The sequence below is a fragment of the Somniosus microcephalus genome, chromosome 1, assembly GCF_052327205.1.
Source record: "Somniosus microcephalus isolate GS21.2 chromosome 1, FLI_Smic_1.0, whole genome shotgun sequence".
NCBI classification, from domain to species: Eukaryota; Metazoa; Chordata; class Chondrichthyes; order Squaliformes; family Somniosidae; genus Somniosus; species Somniosus microcephalus.
The window spans coordinates 412,705,606-412,721,373 of record NC_140987.1 but is presented as its reverse complement, the minus strand read 5'-3'; the positions used below and the strand labels follow the sequence as shown (position 1 = coordinate 412,721,373).

General features: G+C 43.7%; 1 pseudogene; it reads right to left on the bottom strand.

The window, feature by feature from the left end:
- LOC147125206 (uncharacterized) overlaps nucleotides 1–15,566 on the bottom strand; it is a 31,042-nt pseudogene extending 15,476 nt beyond the window's left edge.
- Between the last annotated feature and the right edge of the window lie 202 nt (nucleotides 15,567–15,768).

Here is a 15,768-nt window from a genome sequence, read left to right as displayed (position 1 = left end):
GATAATAATCTGCGCTGCATTCGGTCATCCATAATTCCGCAAACTAGCCTATCTCGCAGCATTTCCTTCAGGTTGTTCCCATAATTGCAATCTTGTGCTAATTTACGCAACACTGCTACATAGTCCATTACGCTCTCTTCCTCTTTCCTGTTCCTTGAATTAAACTTGAACCGCTGTACAATCTCACTAGGCTTAGGGTTGAAATGTTCTTTTAGCAAAGCCACTAATTCAACAAATGATTTGTCTCCAGGCTTTTCAGGACTGAGCAGATTCCTCATCAAACTGTAGGTCTGGCTTCCCACTGAACTAAGCAGAATGGCTTTCCTTTTTCCGGCATCATTTATTTCATTTGCTTCGAAAAAATAACCCAACACTTCACAGTATTCCTCCCAGGTTTGTGCTTGACTATCAAAAGCGGAAACCGTTCCTACCGTGGCAGCCATGCTCTCTTCCAACTGGTAGCTAACTTCAGCTCGTGATTTTGTTGTTTAAAAGTCCTGGCAGACTTCTCTTCTTTATCCAGGGTCCTTTTTACCTCATCACCAAATGTGATAAATCCATGTAGTGGAACAAGAACTCGAAGAGGCGATATTTTGGAACTAGTACGAGTATTTTATTAAACAAACAGAGTAAAAAACATCATGCCTGCATCCTGGCATTCCACCTTTGCTGACCTTGACAGGAAGCAAACCTCTGACCTTAACAGGAAGCAAACCTCTGACCTTAGCAGCAGCATTGGCTACAGCACCACCTGGTGGATAACCTTAATCATAACATCCCAGATTACTATATCGAGCATCGCTAGAGAGACTTCTCTTATGAGAGTCGGAAGCTTCCTGTTGCGCTTTTGTCCACTTCCACTGGACAGCCTTCTTGAGGAGCTCGTGCAATGGAGCTAACATGGTCGCTAACTCAGGTAAGAAACATGCGTAGTACTGGACCAATAGAAGGAAAAATCTTAGCTCAGACACGTTCTGTGGCTTTGGAGCATTGATGACAGCATCAACCTTTTCCTTAACTGGTTGCAAGCCATTTGCATCAACTTTCAGACCAAGGTACACAACCTCGGGCTGCACAAAAGCACATTTGCTCCTTTTCAATTTGGCATTGTGGGCATTCAACCTTTGAAGCACTAAGTCTAACACATCTAGATTTTCTTCCTCACTGCTTGTTGTGATCAGCACATCATCTTGATTGCAAAAGCAATTGGGAATTCCTTGCAAAATCTTATCCATCGTAGCCTGGAAGATTTTGGGGAAACACTTTGCACCATACGGCAGCTTGGTGTACGAGTACAGTCCCTTATGTGTGTTGATAGTGAGATACTGCTGACTCTCTTTGTCAACATTCAGCTGAGCATAAGTGTGCGACAGGTCAATCTTGGAGAAAACTTTTGACCCAGAGAGTGCTGCATACAAATCTTGTGATGTAGATAACAGGTACTGCTCATCGTCAACTGCTTGGTTGATAGTAATTATGTAGTTACTGCACAAGCGTACAGTTTTGTCTACTTTGGGCGCTACCACAATCGGGGTAACCCATTCACTTTTGTCAGTTTTTACTAGCACTCCGTTCTCGCCCATTTTCTCTAGCTCTTCCTCCAGCTGACTTTTCAATGCATAGGGGACCAGCCTTGCCTTACAATAGACAGGCTTCGCAGTGGACTTGATGAGGATATGCACGTCATACCCAGTGATGCCCTCATAACTGTCTGTGAACATGCTTTTATACTTGTTCAGAATTGTGTCGTGTCCCTTCTTCGAAGCATCTACACTGAAGATGTTTTTCTAGTCTAGTTTCAACTTTCTCAACCAGTATTTGCCCATGAGGGTTGGCCTGTTGTTGTAGCTCGCTACAATAATAGGCAGCTTTACAGACTGGTCATTGTGTTGAACTGTACATTTCATTTGTCCACATGTCTCTAGGATTTCTCCGGAGTAGGTTTTTAACTCTACGGTACTCTTTGTAAGTCGATACACTTATTGGTCACTGATCAAAAGTTTTGTACGGAAGTCTTTCTCACAACTGCTTGCATTGCGCTAGTGGCATAGATACTGTAGATGCCTAGGTCTTCAACATCAGGTATGTTCACTTCAATATTGTGAATTGTTCCCTTTGGTTGTCGCTGCTTTGCATTGCCACTAGAATGGTTTTTACTTCCTGTTTTTGATCTAGCTCCGCAAGCTATTGAAATATGGCCTTGCTTCTGGCAGTGAAAACACTTCGCATTTCTGTATTGGCAGGTCTGTGGTGAATGATTTCCATTGCAGCGATAACAATTCACTGAACTGCTCTCACTGACATGCTTTTGACTTGGTCTCACAGCTTTAGGTTTGGTGGTGGCTTTGTGACTGTAGACCTCAGCTGCACTAGTCACTTGAGTTGGATGGAGCTCCCTAACTTTCTTAGATGCCATATCCATAGATAGGGCAATTTTGCATGCTATGTCAAATGTTAGGTTCGGAGTGTTCAGTAATTTGGACTATGTGCGCTCATCCACCAATCCACATACCAACTTATCTCGCAACGCACGACCCAAAAATGTGCCGAAGTTACAATACAAAGACAGCTTTTTAAGAGCTACATGCTCTGATGGTTTCACTTTGTTTTTGGTTTCTGGTGCCAAACTTACAGCTCTCTGCTATTTCTAACGGCCTTGGGTCGAAATGATCATCAAATTTCTCAACAATGTCTTCAAACGACGCACCCTTTGCTTTCCCTGGCACAAGTAGGTTTGTCAACGTTCCATAGACATCTGGCCCGATCTCCATTAGAAAAATTGCTATTTTTATGTTCACACATGATTTTACTTTGAGCTTTAACATTCTCATCTGCACCTTCAATCTCAATAATGTTATTGGCCTTAAAAAACATCTCCATCCGCTCAATGTAAGAACTGAATGGTTCGCGAGCTCAGTCATACATGCCGAGGTTTCCGATGAATCTCGTAGGTGCGGCCATGATTGTCCCGATCCCGTTGAACAGTGACTCAGCATGCTACCTGTGTACCTGTGAGAATCAACGCCGCTGTTGCTGTGTATACATACACGCGAAAGCAAAGCACAGATGATTCTGCATCAGCATTAACAGTAAAAAATCGCAAAAAATTCAGTTTAAGTGTCACAAATTCACCTTAAACTTTTCCTCTCGAAGGTTGAACACTGTGTCCTTCCATGATCCCCAAAAATAGCTTTGGAATCCCATCCTCATCGCCAAAATGTAATACGCCAGACGGGTTACACCTCAACAGAGCCAGGACCAATATTCTCGTGGGGAGGTTTGTTAGTGCTGTTGGGGAGGGTTTAAACTAGCTTGGCAGGGGGATGGGCACCAGCATATAGGAGTATAAAAGAGGAATAAGATGCATAAAAGAGTGATTGTGTTGGCTAGTACTAGAGAAGAAAGTAGCACTAAAGGCGGAAGTAGTCCATTTTAGATAGGAGCAGGCTAAGAGAGACTATGAAAAATTCAACAATGAGTTTAGAATGCATGTACGTAAACGCACAAAGTGTGGTGAATAAGGTTGGTGAGCTACAAGCACAATTAGCCATGTGGCAATATGGTGTTGTGGCAATAACGGAAATGTGGCTTAAAAACGGTGAGGACTGGGCACTTAATATTCAAGGGTACAATGTGTTCAGAAAAGATAGGGAAGGGAAAAAGGGAAGTGGGGTGGCAGTGCTGATTAAGGAAGACATTGTAGTTTTGGAAAGGGAGGATGTTCTTGAGGGGACAAGGACAGAATACATTTGGTTAGAGTTGAGGAGCAAAAAAGGGTATGATCACACTATTGGGGGTATTCTACAGGCCTCCAAATAGTTAGAGGGAGGTAGAGGAGCAAATCTGCAGGGAAATTGCAGAGATATGCAAGAGCTATAGAGTGGTGATATTGGGGGACTTTAATTAACCAAATACCGATTGGGATAATGCTAGGGTAAAGGGAAAGGAGGGGGACGTAATTTCTGAAATGTGTTCAGGAGAATTTCCTTGACCAGTATGTTCTTTGCCCAACTAGAAAGGAGGCATTGCTGGATCTGGCGCTGGGGAATGAGGTAGGCCAGGTCGACCAAGTGTCTGTGGGAGAACATTTGGGTATGAGTGATCATCGTATCATAAGGTTTAGATTTGCAATGGAGAGGAGCAAGGAACAATCTAGAGTGGAACTTCTAAACTGGAATAGGGCTAACTTCAATGGGTTGCAAAAGGATCTAGCCAGGGTAAAATGGAACCAGGTCAGAAATGGGGATTTCGCTGATGACTGCACAGTGTTCAGCACCATTCACAACTCCTCAGATAATGAAACAGTCCATGCCCGCATGCAACAAGACCTGGACGACTTTCAAGCTTGGGCTGATAAGGGGCAAGTAACATTCGCGCCACAGAAGTGCAAGGAAATGACTATCTCCAACAAGCGAGAGTCTAACCACCTCCCCTTGACATTCAATGTCATTAAGATCGCCGAATCCCCCACTATCAACATTCACCAATCTTTCACCATTTAGGAAATACTCTGCCTTTCTGTTTTTTCTACCAAAGTGGATAACTTCACATTTATCCACATTATATTCCATCTGCCATGTTCTTGCCCACTCACTGGGCCTGTCGAGATCCACCTGAAGCCTCTTCACATCCTCTTCACAACTGACACTGCCACCTAGCTTTGTATCATCAGCAAATTTGGAAATGTTACTTTTAGATCCCTCATACAAATCATTGATATAGATTGCGAATAGCTGGGGCCCAAGCACCGATCCTTGCGGTTCCCCACTAGTCACAGCCTGCCATCTTGAAAAAGGTCCGTTTATCTCTACTCTTTGTTTTCTGTCTGTTAACCAATTCTCAATCCATGCTCGTATATTACCCCCGTATTGTGTCCAGTTCTGGTCACCACACTTTAGGAAGGATGTAAAGGCACTTGAGAGGGTGCAGAGGAGATTTAAGAGAATGGTTTCAGGGATGGTAAAATAATGGGACTCAAGGCGGATAAATCACCTGGACCTGATGGCTTACATCCTAGGGTCTTGAGGGAAGTGACGGTAGGGATTGTGGATGCATTGTTAATAAGTTTCCAAAACTCCCTGGACTCAGCAAAGGTCCCGGTAGATTGGAAAACTGCTAATGTAACACCCTTATTTAAAAAGGGGAGTAGGCAGAAGGCTGGAAATTATAGACCAGTTAGCCTTACATCTGTGGTTGGTAAAATTTTGGAGTCCATTATTAAAGAGACAGTAACAGGACATTTGGATAAACATAATTTAATAGGACAAAGCCAGCATGGTTTTATGAAGGGGAAGTCATGTTTGACAAATTTGCTTGAGTTCTTTGAGGACGTAACATGCAGAGTGGATAAAGGGGAACCAGTGGACGTAGTGTATTTAGACTTCCAAAAGGCATTTGACAAGGTGCCACACAAAAGATTATTGCTCAAGATAAAAAATCACGGGATTGAGGGTAATATTCTGGCATGGGTGGAGGATTGGTTATCTAACAGAAAGCAGAGAGTTGGGATAAATGGTTCATTCTCAGACTGGCAATCAGTAACTAGCGGTGTTCCGCAGGGGTCCCCAACTCTTTACAATCTATATTAACAATTTGGAGATGGGGACCGAGTGTAATATATCAAAGTTTGCAGATGATACTAAGATGGGAGGGAAAGTAGTGAGTGAGGAGGACATAAAAAACCTGCAAAGGGACATAGACAGGCTAAGTAAGTGGGCAGAGATTTGGCAGATGGAATACAATACTGGAAAGTGTGAGGTTATGCACTTTGGCAGGAAAAATCATAGAGCAAGTTATTATCTTAATGGCAAGAAACTGGAAAGTACTGCAGTACAAAGGGATCTGGGGGTCCTGGTGCACGAAACTCAAAAAGTTAGTATGCAGGTGCAGCAGGTGATCAGGAAGGCCAATGGAATGTTGGCTTTTATTGCTAGGGGGATAGAATATAAAAACAGGGAGGTATTGCTGCGGTTATACAAGGTATTGGTGAGACCGCACCTGGAATACTGCATACAGTTTTGGTGTCCATACTTAAGAAAAGACATACTTGCTCTCGAGGCAGTACAAAGAAGGTTCATTCGGTTAATCCCGGGGATGAGGGGGTGGACATATGAGGAGAGGTTGAGTAGATTGGGACTCTACTCATTGGAGTTCAGAAGAATGAGAGACAATCTTATTGAAACATATAAGATTGTGAAGGGGTTTGATCGGGTGGATGCGGTGAGGATGTTCCCAATGATGGGTGAAACTAGAACTAGGGGGCATGATCTAGAATAAGGGGCTGCTCTTTCAAAACTGAGATGAGGAGAAACTTCTTCACTCAGAGGGTAGTAGGTCTGTGGAATTTGCTGCCCCAGAAAGCTGTGGAAGCTACATCATTAAATAAATTTAAAACAGAAATAGACAGTTTCCTAGAAGTAAAGGGAATTAGGGGTTACGGGGAGCGGGCAGGAAATTGGACATGAGTCTAGGTTCGGATCGGTCATGGCCCTGTGGGTGGCAGAGCGGGCCCAGGGGCCGTGTAGCCTGGTCCTGCTCCTACTTCTTGTGTTCTAATTCTGTGTTAGATTTCAGGAGATGGTTCTATTCACAGGGATTAGTGGAGACCTCGGGAACAGGCTGCCAGCTAGGAGTCCTTCAAGAGTAAATTGGGCCTGTTCCTGGCTGGGGTGATCACCTTTTACAGAAGGTAAGTACTGTAGGGAATACAGGGACAGAGTGACCTCCTGGATGAGTTTCGATCGCCTAGATAGGTCGGAGAGGAATTTCCCAGATTTTTTCTCCCAAATTGACCATTGGGTTTTTTATCTGGTTTTTCGCCTCTCCCGGGAGATCACATGGGTTCGGGTGGGATGGAGAGTGGAAGTAGATTTGAGGTTAGGATCAGATCAGCCATGATCTTATTGAATGGTGGAGCAGGCTCGAGGGGCCGATTGGCCTACTCCTGCTCCTATTTCTTATGTTCTTATGGGGGATCGTGGCTGCAAGGACAGGTTGGAGAAACTGAATTTGTTTTCATTAGAGCAAAGGAGGTTGAGGGGTGATTTGATAGAGGTGTACAAGATTATGACTGTACAAGATAGGCTAGACGGGGAAAGGCTGCTCCCACTAGTTGATGGTACAAGAATTAGGGGACATGGATTTAAGGTTTTGGGCAAGAGATACGGGGGGATGTGAAGAAAAACTTTTTTATGCAGCGAGTGGTGAGGACCTGGAACTCGCTGCCGATGGAAGTGATGGAAGTGGAGACACTCATGTTTTCAAGGGGAAACTGGATAGACATTTGAGGGAAATAAACCTGCAGGGCTACAGGGATAGAGCAGAGGAATGGGACTGACTGGATTGCTCTACGGAGAGCCGGCATGGACTCGATGGGCTGAATGGCCTCCTTCTGTGCCGTCGTGACTCTATGGGCTGGATTTTGCCAATGGGGAGCTTTTGGAGACGGGACTCCCACTTGTCGGGTTTCAGTCCCGACTCCATGCTATTTTCCCTTGATTGACCTTGTTAAACCCACCCAGCGGGCTTAGCAGGCCAGTTAAGGGAAAGCTGGTTACAGAGAATGTCAATGTATGATGTTTCATCTGTCAAAAAGTTTTCACAGATGAATTGTCATCGTTTGACAGCTCTGTGAAGCTGTCAAACACTAACATTTTCTGTAGTTTGATGAGTTCTTGAATTCAAGACCTCATCAAACCTCTTTCTTTTGTAGAAATTAGATGGTTGTTGCATTGGAGAATGCAACGGTCATCTGTCATCTCTACCGCAGAGGTGCGAGACTCTCCGCATACCCACCGATTGAAGCCTGCAGGAAGAAACAAAGGTAAGTACTCTTTTAAAAACACTTTGTACTTATCTCAGATACTCACCTCTCCACACTTGCACCCATCACTCACCTCCAAAGCACACTTTAGGACTCCTCCGACCCCCGCAAACCCACTACTCGCCTCGGTGACCCTGGTGGGGTTTGGAGCCTTCAGGAAGCCCGCACTTGTGTGGGCAAAATGGGGATAATCTTCTTATCTGCCTGTTAACTATCTATTAACAGGCAGTTAAGTGGCTGTAATCTCTTCCCACCTCCAAGGAGACGGGACCCGGCGTGGGTTGGCTACCCAACTCCTGGCAAGATGGCACAGAGGTGGGTTGGGGGCGGGTTCGGCACCTGTCCCCAAATTCTGCCATTTTCCCGGAAGTCCCGCCTCCGTACCTGCCTCCCCAGGACTGGCAAGATCGCGTCCTATGACTCTATGAGCTGGATTTTGTGAATGGAGACGTGCTGGAGGAGGGACTGCTGCTTGTCGGGTCTAAGTCCCGCCTCCATCATGTTCTAGGCAACCAGCGGGATTTTCCCGATTGACCTTGTTAAGTTCGCCCTGCGGGCTCAGCAGGCCAATTAGGGGGAAGTCACTGACAGAGCTCATCAACATCTGATGTGCCATCTGTCAAGACTTCTTGAAAGAAGAAATGTCAGTGTTTGACAGCTCTCGGGGGAATCTGCATACTGATCGAAGGCACCTGCCCCATTTATGACACAATTGATGCACCCACCTCAGGTGGGCCAGAGCAAACTTACTGCGGCACCTTGCTGCAGCACAAAAGTGGCGGCCTGAAAACAAAATTGTCTAGTTTGTTTAATAGATCAGTTTCTCTGCTGAGTTTGATCACTCTGTAATCAATTGCAGTAGAGAAACCATGGCCTTTTACTTTTAAAATGCCACCAATGCCCTTAGCAAGCTGGATATCAGGGATATAAAGCCATCTCTTGCACCTCGCATTGTTAAGGACACAAATGCAGGAATTATATCATACGACATAATTCATGCAATTGCACACACCTGCCCCTTGAAAGAAAAGCAGGGACTATTCCCGATGTCCTCGCCAACATGCTTCTCTCATCTATCACCACCAAATTAGATTATCTGGTCATTCATAACATTTGTTTTATGTGGGGCACTGCTGTGCACAAATTGGCTGCTATGTTTATCTACAAAACAATAGTAACTATACTTCAAAAATAAGCCATTCATTGTAAAGTGCTTTGGGACATCCTGAGGATGATAAGGTGCTATATAAATGCAAGTTCTTCCTTTCAATATGGTACATACCAGAAGTTGTGCTCATCTCTCCAAGCTAATCTTCCCAATACAATGAGTTTATTAATGTCTACAGCTACTGTACCTGCTCCACACTTTTTTTTATGTCAGCTTAACATTAAACATCAGACCAGTGACTTGGACACAGAAATTCTGTTCACAGAATGTACTCTTTCCCATCATGGCATGTTTAATCCATTTTCCACAAACCTGCTATTTTCAGTTCCAATACCTTGCTTCCTACATCCTTTTTAACGCTTCTCTCTGTCAGCACAGCAAATAGGGCCTCTCCTACTCTCAGCAACTTCCCTAAGGGCCCAGCCAAGATCAAGGCCCCTGTCTACGAGGAACTGCAAATTTGAATCTGCATTCTACCACACCAGAGCACATTGTGATAGAGCAGCAATGCACTTACTGCACCTCTACAATGTCAGTGTGCTATCACAATCTTAACGATGCATACTAGCCCATGTTAGAAAGTCATTGACTGTACGTTGCCTCTTCTCCCTAAATCTCTGAATCACTGTTTAACAAGTTGGTACACATTAGTGGTATCTTTTATTATTTCTCTGCTGGACTTTGAATTAAAATAAGTGTTTTTATCACGTAGACTTATGGTTTGCCCCATCTATGTGGTGATTACAAATTTAAATTGGCTTTATCAGCAATTAATTACTGTTTCACATATTAATAGTTCTGTTCGGATTGGGAAATTCTTCCTCGGTCTGCTTTTGAGAGTTATTCCGTTCTTGTAATTCATGTTCAATTTTATCTCCAAAAGACTTCTGTACACTTTCTTTATATATGTCAGTCAGTCAATTAATACTACAGTGTAAATTAATTTGTAAGAAATAGAATCAAAAATGTGTAATATGTAAATACTGTACAATTTGCATAATTATGCTTATTAATTTTGACATGAAAAATAATTGCTGTAGGGTGTAAAATTCTTCTGAGAAACATAAACTGTATTTTTTTCTGTAGGTATTTTCATCATTGTCAACGGAATAATCTAATGTTTATTGTTAAAGTCTAAAACAAAAGAGAAGGCTTCACAGTAAGGTTACCTGTCTGATGTAAAATTCTGAATGTTTTGTACTAGAAGCTAGAAAGCTAGTATTAATTTATGCTATTTATTCTTGCCAACGTTTATATCCATTCACTTTGGGTTTGTATACAAAAAAAATGTTGCTGTCAGACAGTTAAGGCAAGACTCAGCATTGAAAGCTCCATCTTTTAGGACTATGAATATAAATCTGAAGATTTGGAAGTAGCCATTGGTACTGCAAGATTTGAATTAGACTGTAATGGACTAACAGAAGATGGTGAATATATAGAACTACATGAGGAGGAAATCAGGGCATAGTGTTGGCAAATTCAAGAAGGAGCTTGATTGATATTTGGCAGTAAAAGCAGATGAAGGATATGAGAGCTAGAATAGTGTGTGGTATTTTTCAATTTTTCGATTGGCCACAATGACCACTATGGTTCCTTCCAGTCTTGTATGTTCCTATGTTCCTAAAATTATACTTAACCCCCTTAACCTAACCTAGGCACTTATAGTGCTGTGACTGACTGTCAAGTAGAAATATATGTTTAATTTTCCAGCCTGTCTTCCCCATCTTTAATAAGCAAAAGATAAAGTAAAACTCAACTAGGAGGCTGAAGGTCTTGACACACCCTGAGGGACTAACACCATGCACCTTCTGTTTTAGATGCTTAGGCATGTACATCAATGTCTTTACCACTAACATCTCCCAACTGATATTGGAATGATACTCTGTCAGTTAGGTTCCACCTGAATCATTATTTGTTGTTGTTTGTAAGTCTCATTAAATGGTACTGAGTTAAAGCATAAACACCAAACCATAGGTAATACACCCAAGTCATTGCTTTTTGGCATCTTAGGATTGCTGGAAACAGAAGGTGGAAAACAAGTTTATATTCCACAGAATGCACAAGTTACATTTATAATCAAACAAACAGAATGCAGCAATATAGAGAATAAAATTCACCTCCAGAGTCAAGGAATTTTACTCCTGACAGGAGGACACGGCGAGAAAGAAACACTCAGAAAATCAATGCTAAAATGATTTATTGTCAGCTGGGAGATCCAGACAAGGTACTGCACATTCATCATAAAGACAGCACCTTAATAAAGACAAATATAAAGCCATGTGTTTGTCCAACAAACATTTGCTCAGATCTACAATTGAGACTCTGTTCTGTTCCAACAGCCAACTGAGGAAGTTTTAAAGAAAACCTGAAAATCCATAAACCACTTCCACCTTTGCTACTGCTGTACATCAGTGCCCTTCTGGATATTGTCATTATGACTGGTGACTTCTGTGACCTCTCAGAATGTACCAACCCTTAGATTATAAGATTGTTTCAGATGTCCCATACTGCCAGAGTGAAGCCCTGTGAAGCTCCCTGCAGCAACATAGCAATCCAGGAAAATCATTAAAAGCAGTCACAACTGCTGGTAGAGTGAGAGGTAAAGAGTCACTTCTAATTATCAAAAATGGCAGAAAATAATCAGAAGGAATTTCCTTGGGACTTCTCCCACTCCACTGCCACAGCTTCAACGGAAGTTCGGCGGAATCCCTGTTTATGAGCGCGTACGGGGTTTCGGCTGAACATCAACCAAAGTTATGGTGGCGGAGTGGGACAAGTTCCAAGGAGATTCCTGGCAAGTGAGTCAAACGTGAACTGTTCAACCGCCTTATTTATGAAGAGTTTAATTAGTATAATGTTCAATTTTACTATGGTGAAGGGTTCAAATAGCCAGCAGAAGTAAGTTAAAAATTAGGAAGTCGGGATTAAAAGGGGGAAATCAGACAGATGTCTTTCATCCAAAGATTAGTATGGAATAAGTTACCAGGGAAGGTCATCGAAGCAGACAATATAAATGGCAGTCAAAAGGCAATGGGGCCAATTTTCCTGTCCCTAACACCTGTGGGTGCCAATTCCTGGTATGTTAATGACAGGAAATAGCAGTGGAGACTTATGTCTTCAGGTTTGTGCCCCATTTGTAGAAGCCTTGCATTACCTGTGGTCAAACAGACAAGTGGAGATGAAGGAAGTTCCTGCCTGGTGGGAGCATCTCATTCCTGTGGAAAGTTGCACCAGACTAACGTAATAATGCTTCCCATCTCATTTTCTGTGGATTTTGTTGGAATGAATCACACCCATGCAAATTTGGTGTTGGGCATTGCTAGGCAGTACATAATGATTGGAAGGAGCAGGTAGCATCTTTCAAGGCCGCATTCTGTGGATGGGAGGAATTCTGCTGCTGTTTGTAATAGCAGCCACCGGTACAAAAGTGGGCTTGCACTTTACACTACTGCACACTGCAGCATTGCACAACTTCCAACCGCTATTTGGACCAAGAATCAAACCGAGGCAGAAGCCATATCTGGCACTCACCCAGGCCAATAGCTAAGCCTGAAGAAACAGCCGACTTCAGGGGAGGTTATCTTGGATGATTGGAAAAAGTGCAGCAATTGACTGATGTTGGGGCGATGGGGAGGGGAGATCAGCACCAGTACGCTGCATTTCTACAGAAAGAAGGGATTGAGGGATATAGTGATAAGGCCAATAGGTGGGTTGAGCTATGGAGACAGCATATCAAAGTAGTACCAGCTAGGAGGTGGGGCACCTCTGTAATGGGGTTTCAGGATAGCTGAAAGGATAGATCTGCCAAAGGTAAATTCTTGGGAGTTTGTTAGCCTAGGAAGTAATCTTGCATAAATGTGTGGGGGTGTAGGTTGACAACAGCATCAGGCTCAGCTCTAAAAGCCCCCTCTTTTTTTCCCAGGGGATAGAGAAGCTACCAACACTCAATATCTACATTCACAAATTAAAAATACTCACTTGGTTGTCGTACCAGAGCAGCCATAGAATTATAGCCCAGCAATGAATCAACTCCTTCAGGGGAGTAGTGGAAAAAAGGGGGAAAATTGGTAACAAATAGGTGCAATCACTTTCAATGGTTTCATTCACAAAAAGAAATGTTACATAGAATTACATAGGCTAAGATTTCGCCTACCGAGGTGGGTCCTAGGCGGCTGGGGTCGGTAGCGGGGGCCGATCCTGCTGCCTGCTCCATCCTGCTCTATTGAAGTGACTTTACGATGATTGAGCTTGTTAAGCCCGCCCAGCAAGGTTCCCGGCCAATTAAAAAGAAGCGGGTCTGATGACGTCATTTGAAGACGCGTCATCAGCCGGTTTCCTTAAAGGGACCATGTCTAAATTGATTTTGACAGTTGTGCTGTCAATGTTCTACAGCATTGAGGTGCTGCAAACACTGACAAGCACTGCACAAAGGTGCACAGCTGCATCCAAGCTCTCCCATGACTCCCTCCATATGTTTATGGAGGGAGTCACAGCATGCAGGGAGGTTCTCTTCCCTTCCAAGGGTGGGAGAGATCTCCCCAGGAGACCAATGCAACCTGGTTGCACATTGCACAGGAGGGCAAAAGCAGGGATGTCGTCAGGAGGAACAGGCTGCAGTGGCGCAAACCTTTCAATGATCTCAGTAGATCATGAAACGTTACTGCAAAGCCACACTCCACCTCATCCTCCTGTGCCACTCATCACATCCCCATCACTCTGCCTTCCCTACCCTACTCCTGCACATCCTTACTCACACCAACTTACCTTGCACCTCCACCCACTTCCCCATCTCACGAGCCACCCCTCACACTCACCCTCATCCTAGTGCAAGCATACAAACTAACAACACACAAGGGTAGGCACTTGGGTGTTTCAGCCAATGTTCACATGAAGTTCCTGTTAATGTGCTGTCAAACATTGAAACCTTTATTTTCAACACTTTGCATTCTTGGACAGATTTATGTGCACCTTTGGAAGTGGCTTAGTGAGTTGCAATGAATGGTGAGATATAACGGTACTCCCCGCAATGGTGATGAGTGTGAACGGAATGGCTTGGGCATTGTAGGGATGCTTTATGGTGTTGGTGTAGGGTGGTGCCAACCTGGCACATCATGTGGCAGCCAGGGTGTGCAGCGTGAAGTGAAGTAAATCTGGCCATGGCGTCCGGGGCAACAATGTGGTCGGGTGCTGGTGCCCTGTGTCCTGTGTAGCATCAGGTGATTGCGGAGAAGGTTGGTGTGGATGTTGGTGCTGCTGGTGTGCCTGGTGCTGCTGGTGTTAGGGCTGATCATGGTGGGATTCTGAGAACCAAGGAGAGATTTTTTCAAGGGCACTGATGCAGATGGAATAGATGGCAGGTGAGGTTGAGATGACAGAAGCAATCTGTCAATTGTGAGAGAGGTTGATCCAATGAAGAGACACTGGATAGAGAGTTTGCTCCAAACACTTGCTAGCTGCATGAAGCTCAATCTGTCTTCCAAATGCAGTAAGCAACAGCTTCTAACCTTGGAAAGTGAAGACCTATGAAATGGGAGCTTTATAGACCATTTGCAGCTGTCAAGTTAATAAATCATCCCATGTTGACACAACACCCGACCTCCTTACCTGACGTGATCCCCGAGCAGCGGGGAAGCTGTTGGCGACCACTAAAAATCTAAAGATAAGCTTAAAATAATACTTAATTGCCTCTTAACAATCCAGCTAAGTTTCTAAATTGCCTCCCCGCCGCTTGGTGTTGGGTCTGTTCAGTGCTGACAGACCCGACACCTGCGAGACTAGCGTGGAGGCGGGTTGATGGTGGGTTCCCGACCCGATGTCAATCATTTCAAATTTCACAGCTGACCTGGCTTCGATCCCGTCCTCTCAGTGCCTTCAAAATTCCGGCCATAGACTTTACAACACAGAAACAGGTCAGTGTTTATGCTCCACATGAGTCTCCTCCCATCCTATTTCATCGAACCCTATTAACATATCCTTCTATTCCTTTTCCCCTCATGTACTTAGCTAGCTTCACCTTAAATGCATCTATGCTATTCACCTCAACTACTCCATGTGGTAGCAAGCTCCACATTCTAATGGTTCTCTGGACAAAGAAGTTTCTCCTGAATTCCTTACTGGATTTATTAGTGACTATCTTACATTTATGATCCCTAGTTTTGGATTCCCCACAAGCAGAAACATTTTCCCTACTTATACCCTAGCAAACCCCTTGATAATTTAATGGCCTCTATTAGAACACCTCTCGGATTTCTATTTTCTAAAGAAAAGAGCCCCAGACTGTTCAGACATCCCGGATAGTTATAATCTCTCGTGAACAATCTGTTATTTTGTTATGGAGAAAAACAGTTGTATTATTGGATTTTTTGTCTTCACAATGAAATATAATTTTTTTATTTTCCCACAGTGCATTTGGGATAGGAAAAAAATTACTATGAATAAACCAGTCTATGTCTAATCCAATTTGTCTGTATTCTCCCAGAGGTAGAATGCCAAAACTTACCAGCCCGGCTGAGAACTATTGAATCTCATCATAGGTTTACTGGGCTTATAGGCTCCGATAATAACTCGGAGGCGCATTTGGCGGCGGTGGGGGTGGCTGGGGGCGGCTGAGCAGGTGCAATATTGGGTGTGCAAAACCCGGAAACATTTTCAGTGCGTCTGCCTGTGGCATTTTAACGCAGCCACCTAATTATAATATAACTTCTGGGTTTGGCATCGAATGCCCGACAGCGGGCGCGATCTCAACTCGAGAAATTTAAAGGGCAAATTCAATGATGGA